Below are 18730 nucleotides of genomic sequence, written 5' to 3'. Positions count from 1 at the left end.
CCAGTAGTCGCGGTTCCCCCTACAATTATCCTTATGTCTTCGATGGGGGGTCTAGGACGTTCATTATCCCGTCGGGGGGCCTGCTCTCGAGGATTGGGATTTACTCTCTCATTGCTGACGAATTTCTGCAACTCCCCTTATCTGATAAGGGCCTCAATCTGTTGTTTTAAGTCGTAGCAATCGGCTGTGTCATGACCGTGATCACGGTGGATGTGGCAATACTTGTCTTTAGGTCGCTTGTTTGGATCGCTTTTTAGCTTCCCTGGAAACGTTAGTGCCCCCTCGTCCTTGATCTGCATCAGGACTTGGTCTATTGGGGCATTTGGTGGTGTGAAGTTTGCAAACCTTCCTCCCTGGTGTTTAGGGCACCTTTCGTCCTTTCTGTCTCCTATTCTTGGTCTCTTCTGCCCTTGATCCTGCCGTGCATCTCCCTGTCAGTCTCTCTTCCTGGGTTTTTCTTTCTGGGCCAGTAGCGCATCTTCTGCGTTTATGTACTTAGTGGCCCTGTAGAGTACTCTTGACATGGTCTTGGGGTTGTTTTTTTATAGTGAGAACAAAAACTTACCCTTTCGCAACTCGTTTGTGAAGGCTGCTACCAATATTTTGTCGTCGGCTTCATCGATCGAAAGCACTTCCTTATTGAAGCGGTTTATGTAGGATCTCAGTGTCTCGTCCTCTCTCTACCTGATGCTCATCAAGCATGCCGTGGATTTCTTGTACCTGTGCCCCCCTATGAAGTGTGAAGTGAACTGAGCGCTTAACTCTTTAAAAGTGTTGATGGAGTTTGGTGTCAGTCGACTGAACCATATTCTCGCGGGACCCTTCAGCGTTGTAGGGAAGGCCCTGCACATGATTTCGTCTGGCACCCCTTGAAGATGCATCAAGGTCTTGAAGGTCTCCAGGTGATCTAGAGGATCCTTGACTCCATCGTAACTCTCTATCTATGGCATCCGAAACTTATGCGGTAGGGGAAAGGAGTTGACGGGGGCGGTGAATGGAGAGTTGGTTCGGTTGACTAGGTTGTCAAGATCACTGGACACTCGTCCCTTGAGGGTGTTTATCATGACCTCTATCTGTTCCTTCATCGCCTGCATCTCCGCGACAATAGGAGGTGGAGCCGTATCCATGAGGGATGGGAGGCTCATGTTTTGCCGTTCTGGCCTGCTTGGGGCATTGCTAACTTCATGCCCCTCTCGATCTCTTCGCATGGCACTAGTACCTTCCTGGTCCTCCCCCTAATTTTTTGGTGCTACGTTTTTCTGGCGCAGCTATTCTTCTAGGTCGTGGTTTTGTTTGGTAAGACGCTCCACGACTGCGGTGAGAGTTCAGACTTGTCTTTCAAGGGCAGTTATGGGTGGTTCCTCTCCTTGGATGTCGTTGGTGGTTGCCATCGAGCGAGTGAGCACCATGCAACTCTTCTATCTCAGGGATAAAACAACGACCGATTACTCGTTCCTTTCCCACAGACGGTGCCAACTGATGATGCCGAAAAAACCACTAGTAAGCCACACGTACTCGCACATTCGGAATGCAACCTGCATAACACAAGAAAGGAGAAAGATCTAAACAGAGAGCATCAGTGTGGTGCCGGCCAAATACCCTTCGAAAGTCAAGTTAGAATCTTTTACAACTCCAGAGTGTTAGAGATGGTCAATTACGCGTACCTCGATTTGTGAGGGTATTGGGATTTTTATAATGGTCGAAAGTTGACCTCTTTTACTTGGAGTCGAAATCCTTTCCTTGTAAAAATCCTCTTTAGGAGTCCAAAACGTGATAGACAAGTCTTTTCCTTATAGAGAAGATCTTTATTACGTAACCTCTAGAATCCTCCTTGCATTAGGATTCTGTTTCCCTTAAGATTTTATGGTGTGTGCTGCAAGTATTCCTATCAAGAGTTTCTGTCTGACCTATGGCCAATCAATCCATCTAACTCCATCCGTTCATTACGGATCCGTCCTCAACAGGTCTTGCACACAATAGGCTCGTCTATTTTACGGCTATAAACAGTGAACAGCCTGGCCCGTCACACTAGGATCTGTCGCCGTACATTTTTCCCTCATTCAGCCCTCATCATGGACGAACAATTGAATTCCATGCCTTTGAATCATAAACCAACTTCATTTAATCTTTCTAATCACTAAGGTTTAATAGCAATTTAGCCCAGCATGAAACAGAATCACATAATAATAATAATTTCACACAAGTCATGAGATTGAAATTTAATAGGCCTCAGAATCCAAGATTTAGTTTTACTATAATATGTTTTGCTTGAAAATATGAAAGTTATCAATTTGATCATTCCATCCATCTGTCATTTAAATTTATTCTAGGCTACCTTGATTTCGATGATACCTTCTAAATTTATAAGAACAAAATTACAAAATTTTAAATTTGGAGATGAAATCAAATTTTGGCTAAGTGTTAGGGATAAAAAGTATATTTCAGCTTTATTTTTATTTTATGACAGAAAAAGAATTAATTTTTTATTATGTTTTGAAAATGTGAACTCTAACGTGTGGATTGCAGCTCAGGAGCAAGTACCATGAAGACCAAATTGATCCCTTACTTTGACTCAAAGCTCTCGAGAGCCGCCTCGTTCATAGCTCACCAGGGTAGCAGTGCAATTCATCGGAGGTAGTAACTTATTTATGATCTATATATGTACCATTATCTACATATATATAAAACCGAAACTTTTGAAACTTCCACAATTTTCCACATCAGCAGGATGTTAAAAAAACATAATAAAACCTTTTTTTTTTTTTTTTTTGGGGTCAGATAATAAAACCTTTTTAAGACCTGAACCCAATGCTCTGCCACTATTTTTTTTTATTTTTTATTTTTTTTTATTTTTATCTTAGGTTTTATACCGTTTCTTCTCTTTTGCCGTTCTCTCTAGCCTCTGCCTCTCTCAATTCTCAAAACCCTTAAACCGTATACCATGGGCACTCTCACACTCCTTCAATGGCAAAAAGTGCCAGCCTCCCACCACCGTCATATGCCGCCAAAGCCACTACCAGTGCTGGTATTTTAATTCTCTCTCAACCTCTCCATCTTTTCTTTGAAAAACACAAAACATGAACTGATCTCTGACCTCTAGGTTATTGGTGTTATATACATAATTTTATTGGTCTTTATTTGTTTAGGTGGATTGAAATAAATAAAATTTACTGGTAATATGTTATTATGCTATAAATTGTTGTTAATTTTAGTAAATTTTATTTATTTACTGTCCTTCTTGGGCCTCTATTTAATGTAGATTTTTCCTTCCTTTCTATTTCAATTTTGTGTCAATTTACTAAATTATGTGTATTTTTTAGATGGTGGTTTGTAGCTGAGAGTGTTAGGAATATAAAACAAAGTTACTGGTGAAGGATCTGTCAATCGTAGGCCACAAAACCTGCATAAGTTTGCATACTCTCACACCCACATGAACCACATTGTAAGTGTCTTTTTTGTGTTTTCTTACTTTTTCTTTGTTTATATTGCTCTTGGTATTGGAAATTTTTTGTATACTTCATTGTGTGTATGATAAATTACGGTGGTTAGATGTTAAATACATAGTAACTATTTATACATTTGTATTTTGTTTAAAGTTGTTAGGACATATGTGTTTTCACTTGTCAAGAACATATAACACTTATCTATGTAAATTGGCTAATCCTTTGACAAAATGCACTCTACTTGTAATTGGGTAGTTCTAGGTGTTTTTAATACTTCAAGAAACAAGATTTCAAGATCAAGTGTTGAAGTCATTAAGTCTGTCCAAGAAAAACAAGCTAAAGTGCAATTTCATTAAATCTCGACACCTGCTCGATAGCTCATCGACACCTACTATCTGTCGAGAATTATAAAGTCAGATTTTCTGATCTGATTTCCTTGGAATCCGTGAATATGCTTTTGGGCCTTCTTTTCTCCAAACCCTAAACATATAAAAGGATTGTTTTAAGAGCCGTCAAATAGTACACAAGTTGCAAAAGCATTGAGCAATCTCTGTTTAAGCAAATTGTGATCAAAGACGAAGTTCTTGACCTAGTTCATCTTCTCTGAAGAAGTTGCTGTGTATTTTGCACCAAAGGGTTTTGTGACCAAGCATCTTACTGATCTTCATCGTGTAGGATGAACTAAAGAACTTTGTAGCCAACCTCTTCTTCTAAGTTGGTGTTAGAAGTCGCGTACTGGGATCTGCGCATTGGTTAGTCATGTACTTGGGAGCCGTGCATCAAAGGTGGGAATTGTCACTACAGATCAAGTCCAATTGGATATTGGGGTAAGGGTTCAACTGTAGGTTGGTAAGGTACTTGGGATTCCTTTACTTGTAACCGCTTGATTTGATAATAGTGGAGTTTCAGGAGTGGTGACCTGAAAATCACCCGGTGGGATTTTTGCCGCAAAAGTTTTCCCCATTCGTAAACAAATCACCGTGTTATTTATTTTCCGCTGCTTATTTAGTTTATTAGTGATTTGTTTGTGCTTCTATGCGTTTGCATGATTAATTAATTAATTAACAACTGGGCTAATTAATTAATTAGTTTAAATCACAAGGGGTCATTCAGTTTGTGGCCTATCAAGTGGTATCAGAGCAGGCACACTCTGATTAGGTTTAATCTCTGCTGTGTTGATCCATTGACTCCTGTTTGTCACGGATAGAGGACAGTCATTTATCATACCTCCTTTATTTGATGGCACTAACTATACATACTGGAAAGTATGCATGAGAGCTTTCTTGCAGTCTTTAGATGAGAAGGTGTGGCAAGCTGTAGAGATTGGCTGGACCAAGCCAAAAGAAGAACCGTCCGATTGGGATGACGCCAAGATCAAGGCGGCAAACTTCAACAGCAAAGCGTTAAATGCCCTATTTAGCGCGGTCACCAATAAGGGGTTTAAGAGGGTATCCTCAACTGAAAGTATTAAGGAGGCATGGACCATCCTCCAGACAGCCTATGAAGGAACAAAGGCTGTCAAAGATTCAAAATTTCAGAGGCTCACTACAAGCTTTGAAGAGATTAAGATGGAGGAGGATGAGTCGTTTGATGAGTTTTATACTAAGCTCAAGGACATAGTGAACTCAGCCTTCAATCTTGGGGAAACCATCCTTGAACCCAAGGTTGTAAGGAAGGTACTCAGATCTCTACCTGAGAGATTCCATGCCAAGATTACAGCAATAGAAGAATCAAAGGATATTGACAAAATTCCTTTAACTGATCTAGTTGGAAACTTGCAGACCTACGAGCTAGGACTATCTACGATTGGCAAAACAGGTAAAAGCAAGAGCATGGCCTTGAAGGCAAAGAGCAGTGATACAAATGAGTCTTCCGATGATGAAGATTCCAAGATGAAGTCCTACATTACAAGGCAGTTCAAAAAGTTTATGAAGAATGCCAATGAGAGGAACTTCGACAAGGACTGTAGACAATCCAGTTCTTCTCAGTTTAAGAGCCAAGACAAAGGGAAGAAGGATGCTAAGGATGGTGGTTAGTATACTGTTCCTGCAGGACCAAAGTGTTTTAGATGTCATGGATTCGGTCACATAAAGCATGAATGCCCGACATATCTCAAGAGTATTGGGAAGAGTAAGGCACTTGCTGCAACTTTGAGTGACATTGAGCCCGAAGATGATTCCGACAATGAGGATGACAGAATTTTGAATGCCTTCACTGCCACAGTCAATCCTACTGAAGGGATTGTTGAAGATGTAGACGAAGAAGAAGAACTGGTGGAGCCAAATTCGAGAAGATGGATGATCAAGATGATATCCATTCAGCCTATGAGAAGCTTTACAAGTTCTCTGAGAAGCATGAAAAATTGTATAAGTTGGCCACCAAGAAACTCAATGATGTGGAACTTGATCGTGAAGAGTTGTCCACAAAGTTTGATGAGGTGAATCAAACTATTGGTGCACTGAGGTTTGAGAACAATTTCTTGGCTGAGAATACCAAGAAGCTTGAAGCGAAGCTGTTTCAAATCAGAGCTCAATTGGAGAGGACTTCAAGTGCAAAGCTTGATGAGATGCTCAACATTCAAAAATCTGCTTCAGATCGAACAGGTTTAGGGTATGATCTTTTTTCCTCTCATGTTGCTTTTACTAGTGCTACTATTTTTGTTTCTTTTGCTAATAATACTGATATTGAGAACACTAATGTTAAAACTGAATTAGCTAGTGAGAACTTAGATAAGGGTAAATCTATCTTAGGAGCACCCCCTAAGCAAGATAAGAAAGATGCTAATAACCCTAGGGCTAAGAAGGATAACTCTCAAAAGTCTAAACAAAAGAAGCAGCATCTCTGTCATCATTGTGGAGTTGTCGGTTATACTCGACTAAATTGCTACAAGTGGCTAGCCACTCAATAGAGCAACGGCATGATAGCATCAGGAAGTCAAAATCAGCTTCAATCCTCTTTTGCTCCTCTTGGAGATCTTCTGAAAGCCCTCATGTTCCTTTCGAACTTGAACGGTTTCAATTCTTCCCCCTCACAACCGGTTCAAGGGTTCAATCAAAAGAAAGGTTCTTCCAAGGTGTGGAAGAAAAAGGACTCTAAGTGATTTTATCACATTCTTCTATCTTCTTGTTTTTGTTTGTTGCATTGCTTGTGTGTTTTGCATTTTTGTTGAGTCAGTCTAGTTTTATGCTTTGCTTTGTCTAACATGTTTTTGTGTGTTCACTTTCAGTTTTGTTTATTTTGTTTTTAATATAAAATTAAAAAAAAATTGAAAAATCAGAAAAAAAAAAAAATACAAAAACAGTGTGTGTTTTGTGTGCTTTGGTATTTGTGTACCTTGGATGGCCAATGAAACAGAGTTTTCTAAACTTTGTATCTCTTGTAGCTTAAATGAGCATCTCTATGCACAACTAAGCAAGTAAGCTTTGTGGCTCTTGTTTGTGATGAGTAAGATTAAGTTATCTCTTAAAGCTTAACACTTATATCACTCTTTTTGACAGGTAGGACTAGAAAATCTTAAGAGAAAGGCATAAATAACCATCTCATCACTGTTGCCCGCCAATCATAATAAGACACTTGTATGCTTCGGCATAGCAAAATTGCAGTGTCAAAGACATTCGTATGCTTTGGCATAGCAAAAGTGTGATGTCAAATGCTTAACATCTTGGGTATTTCTTTTCTCTATTTTATACGCTCATGTATGGTATGCTAAAATAAAAGAAAACATGCAAAGAAAATAAAAAGCAAAAAGATTAAAAATGCTTTAAATATGGTTGCAAGTGTATATTCTAGGAGATGTGGGAGTTATAGGATGTACCTCGAAGGTGATAGTCTCCATCAAACAGTTATGATTGTGTTTGAGTTAAAGTTATTTTCTCATATCTCAGATCATCATAATATGTATACATATATGCAATCTTGCGATATTTTTCACACACAACACGCAATACTCTTTACTACTTTTGATACATGTGCAGGTACAATGTAATTTGGCCATCACAAGTGTTTACATGTGCTAATGTATGCTTACTAAACTGTCTTGACTTATTTTTGAAAAATAAAGTTGGTTGACTTGTTTAGTGTGTGTGTGTATTTTTAAGGATTCATGTGCTTAATTCTTTGTTGAGAGATGATTTTGAGAGTTTTGTATGTTGATTGGATCAATGGTTGAGGTGTATGTTGAATTGCATTCATGTTTGTGTTTTTCACTTCTCGAAAAACTGCTTTTTAAAGCTAGCTCGACACCTCCTTGAAACCTCCTCGATACCTTGTTATCTGTTGAGCTTCTCAAGCCTTTTTCTTATCACAATCTCGACACCTTTTCGACACCTTGTGGATCGATTGAGAAAGTTCCTATCTCCTCGATACCTTCTCGATACCTTGTCGATCGATCGAGCTTCTGTTCTTGGTTCTGGTGTTCATTCCTCGACACCTTCAGCTGTCGACGTGCTTTTTCTCGACACCTACCTCGACATCTCACTCAATACCTCTTGACACCTCAGCTGTCGATAATTACTGAGGTTCCTATTTAAAGCTCTGTCGCAATTCTAATCTCATTTCTCTCGATCTCTCTCGATCTGTCCGCAATTGTTCCTCTTCCAAACTTGATTTTCTCACTCAAATCTTCAACCCACTTGATTTTCAGCCCTTCCTTGCCTCTAATCACTTGGTAAGATCTCATTTTCCTTCCTTTTTCATGCATTTCATGTTTTAAAGCTTAGGTTTTAGGGTTTTTGAAAATTTTTGGGGTTTTTCAAAATTAATGAGTTTTTCTTGTAATTTTGGGTTGGGTTTTCACTTAAATGTGTTCAAAATGTCATACATTGCATTTCATGTGCATTAGAATGATATTTACATGCATTTAGATGTGTGTTCTATGTTTGTGTACTAGTAGGATTGGATTGGGCTAAGCCCATGATGCTTTTTAATTTGCATATCACATGCCCATGCATTCCCCATGCATACATACTTATTGTTCAATATATTTGATATATGTGAACTGTTTTGGGACTTTTCTGATTGTCTCCCTCTCTATCTTTTTCTCATTCTGTTTACATTAGTAGTGTCTATGGCACCCACACGTAAATTCACTCCGGCTCGGAACCTTCTACGTTCTGGAGCTTCTTCATCTTCTGATTCTGCTCCTCTAAATCTTCGGTTCCGTGATGGAGATGCCCACAAGGCATTTTCGGAGAACTTTTCTAGACGAGGTGTTCATTCGGAACGCCAAGTCATTTTGGCGGACTTCGCCGACACTAACCTTCCCTCTGTCATTCATAGTAGGGGATGGGAGTCACTGTGTGCCGTCCCGGTCACTTGTCCTCTCATGCTTATTCAGGAGTTTTACTCCAACATGCACGGGATTGATCGTTCAGTACCTCTCTTTTTCACTCGCATTCGAGGTACACGCATTCCTGTCACACCGCAGCTAGTTGCAAATGTGCTTAGAGTTCTTAGGATAGAGTTTCCTGACTATCCTTCCTGTGAGCGTCTGAGGACTATGTCCAAAGATGAGCTCATTTCTGCTTTTTGTCAGTGCCCAGCTGATTGGGGTGAGCGTCAGTACACATCATGTAGACCTTTTGCTAAAGATCCTAGATTCCTAAACATGGTGATGACTTTTGTACTCCATCCATTCTCTCACTACAACTCCATCATAGAGCCTCGTGCTCAATTTTTGTTATCTCTTCTTAAGCATCTTACTATAGATTTTTCTTCTCATTTTATCCTTTCTATCATAGATGTTCATCTAGATTTGGCATCCCGTGATAAGCTCATCTTTCCTTCTGCTATCACGAGGATCTTACGCCATTTTTCTATTCCTTTTCCTGTGTCCGACCACTTCACACACATTTGTGCCATAGATGCTGCTATCGTAAAACGTAGTTAGGCTCAGCTTAGGTCGAGACAGACGGATTCCACTCCTCTCTCCCATTCAGTTGCATCTAGATCTGCTCCATCTACATTTGCTCCTTCTTCCTCTACGGGCGATGTATCTCTTGGAGACATTATGACGCAGCTGCAGCGTATGGATGCTCGCCTCGATACACTCTCCTCTGAGTTGTATCAGGTGAATGTTCGTGTTGGTCGTATTGCACGATGGCAGGCGACCATCGGTGGTTTTGCTCCTAAGGCTACTCCTTCACCACTTTCTCCAGCGGCTTCAGACTCTGAGGATGATGATGATGATGACGCTTCGGATGATGATGATAGAGATGCTAGCTCTACTGATGAGATGTCTACATAACACTCTACCCTTTGTCACTCGTGACAAAAAAGGGGAGTAGTTTTGGGTTATGAAAGTAGTCATCTTAGAGGGAGAGTTAGTATAGGACATTTTTGATAAGGGGAGTGTTGATATTTTGAGGGATGTAATGAGGTTTTTGATGTATCTTTTTTTCTTTTCTATTCTTTAGATACATTGATCTTGTATATGAGGTCTTGTGACCAGTTTTACATACATTGTACTTATTTTCTCTATATGTGGATGTATGTTTCTTTCACCTCTCTCTTCATGTGTTGTTTCTTCTCTATCTTTATGCACATGTTCATTATACTTGTATGCAATCTATTATTTCTGTTTCACACAAGATGCCTTGACGAGTTTTGTTTAAAGTGTTTCAGAAATACAGGTTGTTAAAGTCTACTTGCCATAAACTCTCTTCTTGCAAATTTTTTCAAGAGTTTGTGTTAGGATAGATTTTATTGTATTCAACAAGTGAATATAAGTTGAGTGATTTATGACTTCTCTCATATGCTCATTTGTTTGTTGTGGTTTTGTCACGGATTGCCAAAGGGGGAGATTGTTAGGACATATGTGTTTTCACTTGTCAAGAACATATGTCATTTATCTATGTAAATTGGTTAATCCTTTGACAAAATGCACTCTACTTGTAATTGGATAGTTCTAGGTGTTTTTAATACTTCAAAAAACAAGGTTTCAAGATCAAGTGTTGAAGTCATCAAGTCTGTCCAAGAAAAAACAAGCTGAAGTGCAATTTCATTAAATCTCAACACTTGCTCGATAGCTCTTCGACACCTGCTATCTGTCGAGAATTATAAAGTCAAATTTTCTGATTTGATTTCCTTGGGATCCGTGAATATGCTTTTAGGCATTTTTTTCTCCAAACCCTAAACATATAAAATGATTGTTTTAAGAGCCGTCAAATAGTACAAAAGTTGCAAAAATATTGAGCAATCTCTGTTTAAGCAAATTGTGATCAAAGACGAAGTTCTTGACCTAGTTCATCTTCTCTGAAGAAGTTGCTGTGTATTTTGCACCAAATGGTTTTGTGACCAAGCATCTTCCTGATCTTCATCATGTAGGATGAACTGAAGAACTTTGCAGCCAACCTCTTCTTCTAAGTTGGTGTTTGAAGTCGCGTACTAGGATCCGCGCATTGGTTAGTCACGTACTTGGGAGCCGTGCATCAAAGGTGGGAACTGTCACTACAGATCAAGTCCAATTGGGTATTGGGGTAAGGGTTCAACTGTAGGTTGGTAAGGTACTTGGGATTCCTTTACTTGTAACTGCTTGATTTGATAATAGTGGAGTTTCGGGAGTGGTGACCTGAAAATCACCCGGTGGGGTTTTTGCCACAAGGGTTTTCCCCATTCGTAAACAAATTACTGTGTTATTTATTTTCTGCTGCTTATTTAGTTTATTGGTGATTTGTTTGTGCTTCCACGCGTTTGCATGATTAATTGATTAATTAACAACTTGACTAATTAATTAATTGGTTTAAATCACAAGGGGTCATTCAGTTTGTGGCCTATCAAAAGTTGTACTACAGGTTGAAGATTTTGGTTGGTGACTGTGTTATTTGCTCCCCAAAGTGTTTGTAAAAATGCCTAAACCAAACTTTCCATCACTTAGGAAGTACAAGGTAAAAAATCTAATAGAAAACTTTCCATCCTTACTGAAAGTTATTTTAAATCTTAACTTAAATGTGAAGGGTTCATTGAATTTTAACAGATAAGCTTTCACTTTGAGGAAAATATTCCCTATTAATATAGTAGTCCTATACTCCTATTGTTGAGTGGTCTGCTTATGGGGATATTTATATTTGCTTAGGAATTTTAATTCATGGGAACTTTTTTTTTTGTTAAGGTGGTGCTGTCTTTGTTAGAAAAAGCGGATGTGGAAGGTATCATTGTGGCTACTGCTTTTAAAGGTAACACCCTAAGGCTGTGGAAGGTAAAAGGCTATTTTTACGTCTAGATTGTTTGATTGCCAAAACAACTTTTAGTTTTGCCAATTGAATAGTGGTTAATAGTATTGCTATTATATTTGTACTCCAAATGATTTTACTGACAATGCTTTTCATCTTTATGCATAAGTAGTATATGCTTATATTTGTATTGCTAATATATGCTTTTCATCTTTATCCATTAGGTATATAAATTGTTAAGTTCTTTTGCCATCTTCCATTTTAATCTATTTAGACTTTTTTTTCATTTTGGGTGTGTTATTGATGGTTGAAATACAGGCCGATTTGTTTGGTCTATTAGTTGCTCATCCAGTAAAACCCTTGGTATCCCTACCTCAGGAGGTACAAAAACAATGCAAGAGAGTTTGTGAGCTTCAACTTTTAGAGTTGCTTCCTTTCTAATCGAGTCTAAAATCTTACCAATTGACTCTTCACAATTCATGCTAGGTTCGTTAATTCTGCTTCCAACAATCTCCCTCTATGTTCTTGATTTTTGGTTCTTCATTTTGTGATTTTTAATTATTTTTTTATTTCATTCCTTTTTCAATAAACTACTAGATGGGACTTTTGTGAATTTTGTCACTTAGGCACAAAATATATGAGAGCAAAATCTACATTAGGTTTGTAGCATATTAGTATTGACACAAATCCTTATTATGTTTATATATTAAAGCAAAACCATTTAGCACATAAATATGAGAGTAAGATATATTGTATGAGTATTATAGGATATTTTTATAAAATCTACATTTGTTCTATATTGCACTAGATTAATGAGAATTTTACTGTTAGTACTGAGCAATGATTTCATTTATTTGGTTGCTGGTGATATTTGAGCTTTATGGCTTTTTTAAAACAAGGCTACTCTTAAATTAATTTGTATCTATACTAATGGTGTATAAACTAAGAATTTTAATACTAATGGCAGGTAAGCTTTTGATAAAATTAGGACAACTTTTTTTGGGGGCTACAAAAGTAGAAAATGAAAATTCTGGAAATGTGTAAGTTAGCTATCTATCTTAATTATTGAGAGATGAACAAAGGTGCAATGATTCTGCTTTTGTCTGCAAAGTTTTACAAGGCAAGAACGTTATGATGGGGGAGCTTTAGCTGTTAAGCCTGAGAGAAGAACGAAGCAATCCAAGAGAAACTCATTAGATACAGTGTAGAGTCAACAACAATATGCTTGCACCTGTTTTCTCATATTTAGTATGATAATTTAAGCAAAAGTCTTATGAAGAAGGTTATTTATATTGATAAAATATAGTTAGTGAAGCTGCCCTTGACCACTTTAATAAGAATTTTTTAAGTTGATTTGCAAAACTCTTCAAATATTACAAATTTTTGTTATTAGTGCATGTCGTATATTTTTACTTTTTGTTAGTGTTTCTTTTAGATGTGATATGTAATATTTTGATTGGAAATTTTAACTTTTTTGTTGTGCAGGCAATAACCAACCAATGTTTAAACATCATATTATTTTTCAAAATTTTGTTGGTAGACTAAGAAATATGAGACAAGATCACCACACACACACACACACACACACCTTGGCTGCCTAACTCAAATCATTTACATTCTAATGAATTGTGTATTCCTTTGAATATTAGTGTCGTAATTAACAATTTGTATGACTAATTCCTTAAAATCCATAGCAAAAAGGTCCATTTATCTTAACTAAATTTCTCTCAACCCTCCAAAAACATTAATAGTGACATTCATTTTCTCATTGAATTGACCACTCCTGAATTAAAACTTTTTAATATTTTTAAGAACTTTACTGAATTGACCACTCCTTAATTGGAATATTTTAGTATTTCTAAGACATCGTACGGGTTAGTGACTAGTAGTTTATATTACAGTAAATGTGCTCATACAGTATGGCTTTATATAACAAATGAATTTGAATTATCATATAGGTTACTTCCTCCTAGGCCGTCTATGAATAAGGTCCTATGGTTTATTTATGCCGATAATATAACAAATACCAAAGGTGGTTTTAAGGTTATGGTTGCTTCTTCATATCCTATGCATAGCAGTAGGGCGAACTGGTCTCAGTTGGTCTCTTGTTCAAGCCCCCGGGAAGTCATTCTTGGGTCAAACTTAGAGCACCAGATGTATTGCCACCTTCTTTGTGGCCTTAGAAACTCTGATTCTATTGATGGGATTCGTGCCCCATATGCCATAAGCTTGATCAATGTGTTTAGTCTTTTAGAGTCTAAGTGGGAGCAGCTATGTGATGATCTTGAACATGGGGTCCCAAGTTCAGAGATTTTCGATGTTGTGATGAAAGATTCTGTTACTGAAGTTTTTGGGGGCCCTCAACCAGAATTGTCAAGGAGAATTCGGGTGATTTGTGAGGACAATAATTGGGGTGGGATAGTGTGTAAATTGTGGCCTAATGTGCGGTACATTAGGTGTGTTACCACAGGGAGTATGAAGCAGTATTATCCAAGGCTTAAGCACTATGCAGGAGAGGTACCTTTGTTAGGTGGAGACTACTTTGCTTTAGAATGCTGTGTGGGTATCAACTTGGATATTATGCAGCCTCCCGAGACAACCAGATTCGTGTTGCTTCCAACTGCAGCTTACTTTGAGTTTCTTCCGTTTGCTTTGGATGAGATCAATGTTGTTGAAGAAACGGTGGACATTTCTGGTGTGGAGGAAGGCAAGATGTATGAAGTGGTTGTCACTACATAGAGAGGATTCTACCGATATCGTTTAGGTGATATTGTGAGAGTTGTTGATTTCTATAATTCTGCTCCACAAGTGGAGTATGTGATGAGAGCTCCTAAAACTTCATCCGAGATAATAACTGAGAAACATTTGATGTCTGCCATGGAAAGTTTTCAAAGGGTCATCAGAAAAGATATGGCAGCGGAGATTTCAGAGTTTGCAAGTTTCTTGGACTTAATGTTGAGCCCAAAGCATTTGAAGCTTTATATAGAAGTTAGATAGGGATGTAAGATTTTGCCAGAAGAGAAGTTAGAGTCAATTGAAATTCTCAAGAGGTGTGGTTCCTCTATTGAGGATAGCTTGGGAGGCATTTACATGGTGCAGAGGAAAAGAGGTGAATTAGGTCCTTTGGCAGTATCCATTGTAAAGCCAGGTAGCTTTGATAGACTATCATTGGTAGCCATTGAGAATGGAGCACCAGCTAGTCAATATAAACCACCCAAGATTATAAGAAATCACCAAATTGTTGACTTCATGGAAAGATGTATTGTTGTTACTATATCTTTGGATGGTTAATTAAGACTTAATCACTAGATTGAAATCCTTTTCTGAAGAGGCAGTATAGTCCCATTTCGTTATTACAGTTCATGATTCTTTTACATGAAGCATTAGCTGGATCCTAAATCATGAACTAATGTAACTGAACATATATGTAAGAATGATTCTCCTTGCTGTTTTTTGCTTGTATTATTTTTCTCTCAATAATGTACTTGACCAGTAAACGTAAATGAGTCTGTAAGTTGCTTTCGACAGGTGAGCTACGTTTCTCAGTAAGCTAATTTGTAAATTTGTGATCTCCAGTAATGCACGCAATAATTAGCTTGAAAAGCTAGGAGAAACTCTCAAAATGATCAACATTGATTAAGGCCTTTGCAAGATCAACCATCTTCCAAAATTAAAAACCTAGGGAGCTGTCTGGAATATCATTTTTTAGTCTGACATTTTGAGTCAAATTTCAGCATTGATTGAACATTTTAAGCATTTTCCATTGATGTAAAAACTCATTCATCTCGTAGCTCTTTGATGGCTAGGATGTCAATAACTAGAAATCAAGTTTTTTTGTGCAAACAATAGGGGACTCGTGAATGCATACAAATTGGCTAGTGCAGTAATTACCAACTTAGCATTACTCTGGGAAATTCATAAACGCCTTATTTACTTTGCTTGTAAACTTTCCTTTTATTATGATAATTGGATCTTTGTTTAAAGGTTTAGGCTTTGTTTTTCTCTTAATCCTGCTTCAATACATTTTTACTTCTATCTTGAACGAATAAAATTTGTTTCTTAATACAATAGCATCCATTCATTCAATTGTTTCTGACAACAGCATTACAATATTCTGGTAGTTTTGAGAATTTGCTTGAGATGTCTAATGTAGCCATGTCGAACTTTCAAAAAAGATTTCCTCAGGCGAAATGGTCCTTATTTCCTTTTTTTTTTTTTTTTTCATCTTCCCACCCAATTCTTACTTGGACAAAGGAAAAGGAAGTGTCTTTGACAAATTTTTGTTGTTGATGACCTCAAATAAATAAATTGAATATTGATAAATATGTAATAAATAGAATGCAAAAATAGGGTAATGGAACATAATAGAACATTCTTATTACCCTCCAAAGAAAAAAAGAAAAAAGAAAAAGAAAAAAAATAGAAGATGAAGAAGAAGAAGAATAACTTTTTGTATTAATGGCTACTTCGATTTGTTCCAGAGTCCTCCCCTTTGTTTCAGGTACAATCGTGATCACAAACAATATAGCCAGTGCATTGATTGCTGCATACAGAAGGAAGGTACCTGAAAACCAGAGACACTAGTTAAGTGGTATCTAATGATCTCCTAAGGTCATCCTAACATAGAGTTAGGTGGTATTTTTGTGAAAAATCCCTGTTCAAATTAACAGACTGCTCAAATTCTTTTTAGTTTCATCACTCCAACAAGCTAAACTGTTTTTTGTATATGTTGTGATTCCCTAAACTTGTTTTATATTTCCATACTAAAATTTTTTGTTGCTAAGCTAGTAAACTTGCCTAATATAGTATTGCCATACTAATTACTAATACTACTTTTAAATGAAAAGGAAGAGCTTTACCATAGGTGCTCCAGCTCATAAGAAAGTTGAAAGTGTAGGAACATAGCCATGCACAAATTTTTTTAAAGAGTTAATAAAATATAAAAATGACTATCAATAGTATTTAAATTATATATATATATATATATATAGTGTGTGTGTGTGTGTGTGTGAATTATATTATGTATCTTATTGTATATTTTTAAGTGTATCCATGCATATGCATGAAGTTACAAGCTAGTTAAGTACAAATGCTTAGGGTACGTTTGGTTCACTGAATGGAGATTACGACATGAATTGTAATCTTTATTGCTAGTAATAAAATGTGTTGTAATGTAATAACTAAACCTATCCATTAATTTGGTTGTAAGTTATAACATTAGAATGAAACTTAACATTTATTTTAGGAAATATCTTACTCATATAATTATATCTCCTTAAAAATTGTTATTTTTAAATTTAAGAGAGATATGTATAATTTTTTTATGATTTTTTATTTTTATAATTCTTAGATGTATATGAAAAGTTTGTTTATTTGGAAATATATTAAGTTTTGAAATAATTGCACTTATTAAGGAATAGCTAATACAACCTTTTAAAGAGGAATAATTATTCCTCATTTTGAAGAATAGCTATTTATAAGGAATGACTATTCCTTGTAATAAAAACATAACCAAACTAAAGAATAGCTAAATCATAGGAATAACTATTACATTACAATACTTATTACAATCTACCAAACATACCCTTAGTGGGTATTAGGATCCAAGTATTCTTGATTAATGTTTTGGGTGAAGTATACCCAACCCAAACTCGGTTCAACATCCCTAAATCTAGGTATGGGATAATGGCACAACCCAACCATGTCACAAATTTCCATGCCATGTATATGAATTCAAGAAATAAATTAAAACCATTAACCCTATCAAATAATAAACAATAGAACTTTCATCCCTAAAGAGACTTACCTTTCCATGTTTCCAATTCAAATATGTGCTAAAAGCCCACAAGGGAATGAAGACAAGTAGCACATTCAACCGATGGAAACAAAATAAGGAAGGGAAGGCGTACACAACATTGCCAACATATGCGAGTAATCCATGTGCACTTCAACTTGCAAAATAGAAACTCCAAAAGGATAGTGCAAACAAGGAAATCTACGAGAGTTTTTATTTACAATTTGACATAACTAGACTCGAAATGCTTGTACAACTTAAAATACCAAGAACAATTGCAAAGACATCAAATGGGAAAAATTAAAGTATACTATACCTTATACTTTATTTAGGAGTTTATAAAGGAATGAAACGAGTAAATAAATGATTGAAATGAGGAAATAGTGAAATGTAAGTAATTTTGTTTTAGAACTTGGAATTAACATAAAAGAAACAAATGGCTTTTTGTTGGAGCTAGGATTCATTGGTTTTGGGTCATCTGGGTTTTCATTGTGTTTTGTTGCTAAAACGAATCACTTGGGATTTAACAGTATTTTTTTCTATTTATATGATCATTCCCCTATTCTCTCATCTTATTTCCCTCTTTTTACCCTATTTTTACTGAGTGAGTCATTATGCATGGTCACTACTAGTGCTATAGAAAATTGGTACTCTCTCTCTCCAATTCATTCTTTGGAATTGATAGAGTTTTTGGCCATATTTCATTTAGGAGAGCCATAGCCACGTTTATTCGAACGTAAATTTTCCATTTTCCAATTCATTAATTTTTTTTTTGTCATATATGATATATGGGGATAAAAGCCCAAGTTCGTATATTGGGCCCTTGGGTCCTATTTGAGGATGTGGGCATGTCCGAGGAGGAGTAAATGATTGGGAAAGGCCCCAGAGTGGAGAATCTCGTAAGTAAAGGATGGGAGAATATAGTCCGAGGAGTGTATCCTTCTCGGATACGATGAATATCGGTTAAGTAGGTACTTGGGCAATTTAGGTAAACTTCCAGGAAGCTCCAATGATAAGGATAAACCTCAGGCACATACAAAGGTGATAAGAATATAGAAATATCTACAAGCAAAAGTTGCTACCACCGCATTAAATGCACTGCAGCAACTTTTCTGGCCGCATTTATGTGAAGAAGACTCCTGAACAGTGCAATCTCAGCTACCACCACTCATAGAGAACCAAAGAAGATGTTCGATGGGACATGTACTCAAGTGAAAGCTTAGATGATTAACAAGTGTACGATCAATATGGTCTGAAGGGAAACTATATAATGTAAAAGACCTCCCAAAAGAGGGAGATCGGAGGAAATAGAAAGAAAAGAGAGA

The 18730-nt window shown here is 36.9% G+C and overlaps 1 long non-coding RNA gene and 1 pseudogene across 1 annotated transcript; one reads left to right on the top strand and one right to left on the bottom strand.

Annotated features, from left to right (window-relative positions):
- The first annotated feature begins 1350 nt into the window (after nucleotides 1-1350).
- LOC111997170 (probable indole-3-acetic acid-amido synthetase GH3.6) lies at nucleotides 1351-14902 on the top strand (annotated as a pseudogene).
- Nucleotides 14903-15875: 973 nt separating this feature from the next.
- Nucleotides 15876-16527, bottom strand: LOC136071105 (uncharacterized). The gene is made up of 2 exons (XR_010632421.1): nucleotides 16471-16527; nucleotides 15876-16175 (listed from the first exon to the last, which is right to left on the bottom strand). It is a non-coding gene; the product is annotated as an uncharacterized LOC136071105 (long non-coding RNA).
- Nucleotides 16528-18730: the final 2203 nt, after the last annotated feature.

The sequence above is a fragment of the Quercus suber genome, unplaced genomic scaffold (genome assembly GCF_002906115.3).
Source record: "Quercus suber isolate HL8 unplaced genomic scaffold, Cork oak 2.0 scaffold_285, whole genome shotgun sequence".
In the NCBI taxonomy this organism is placed as follows: Eukaryota; Viridiplantae; Streptophyta; class Magnoliopsida; order Fagales; family Fagaceae; genus Quercus; species Quercus suber.
The sequence above is the reverse complement of the archived record's forward strand: the minus strand, read 5'-3'. Positions and strand labels throughout refer to the sequence as shown.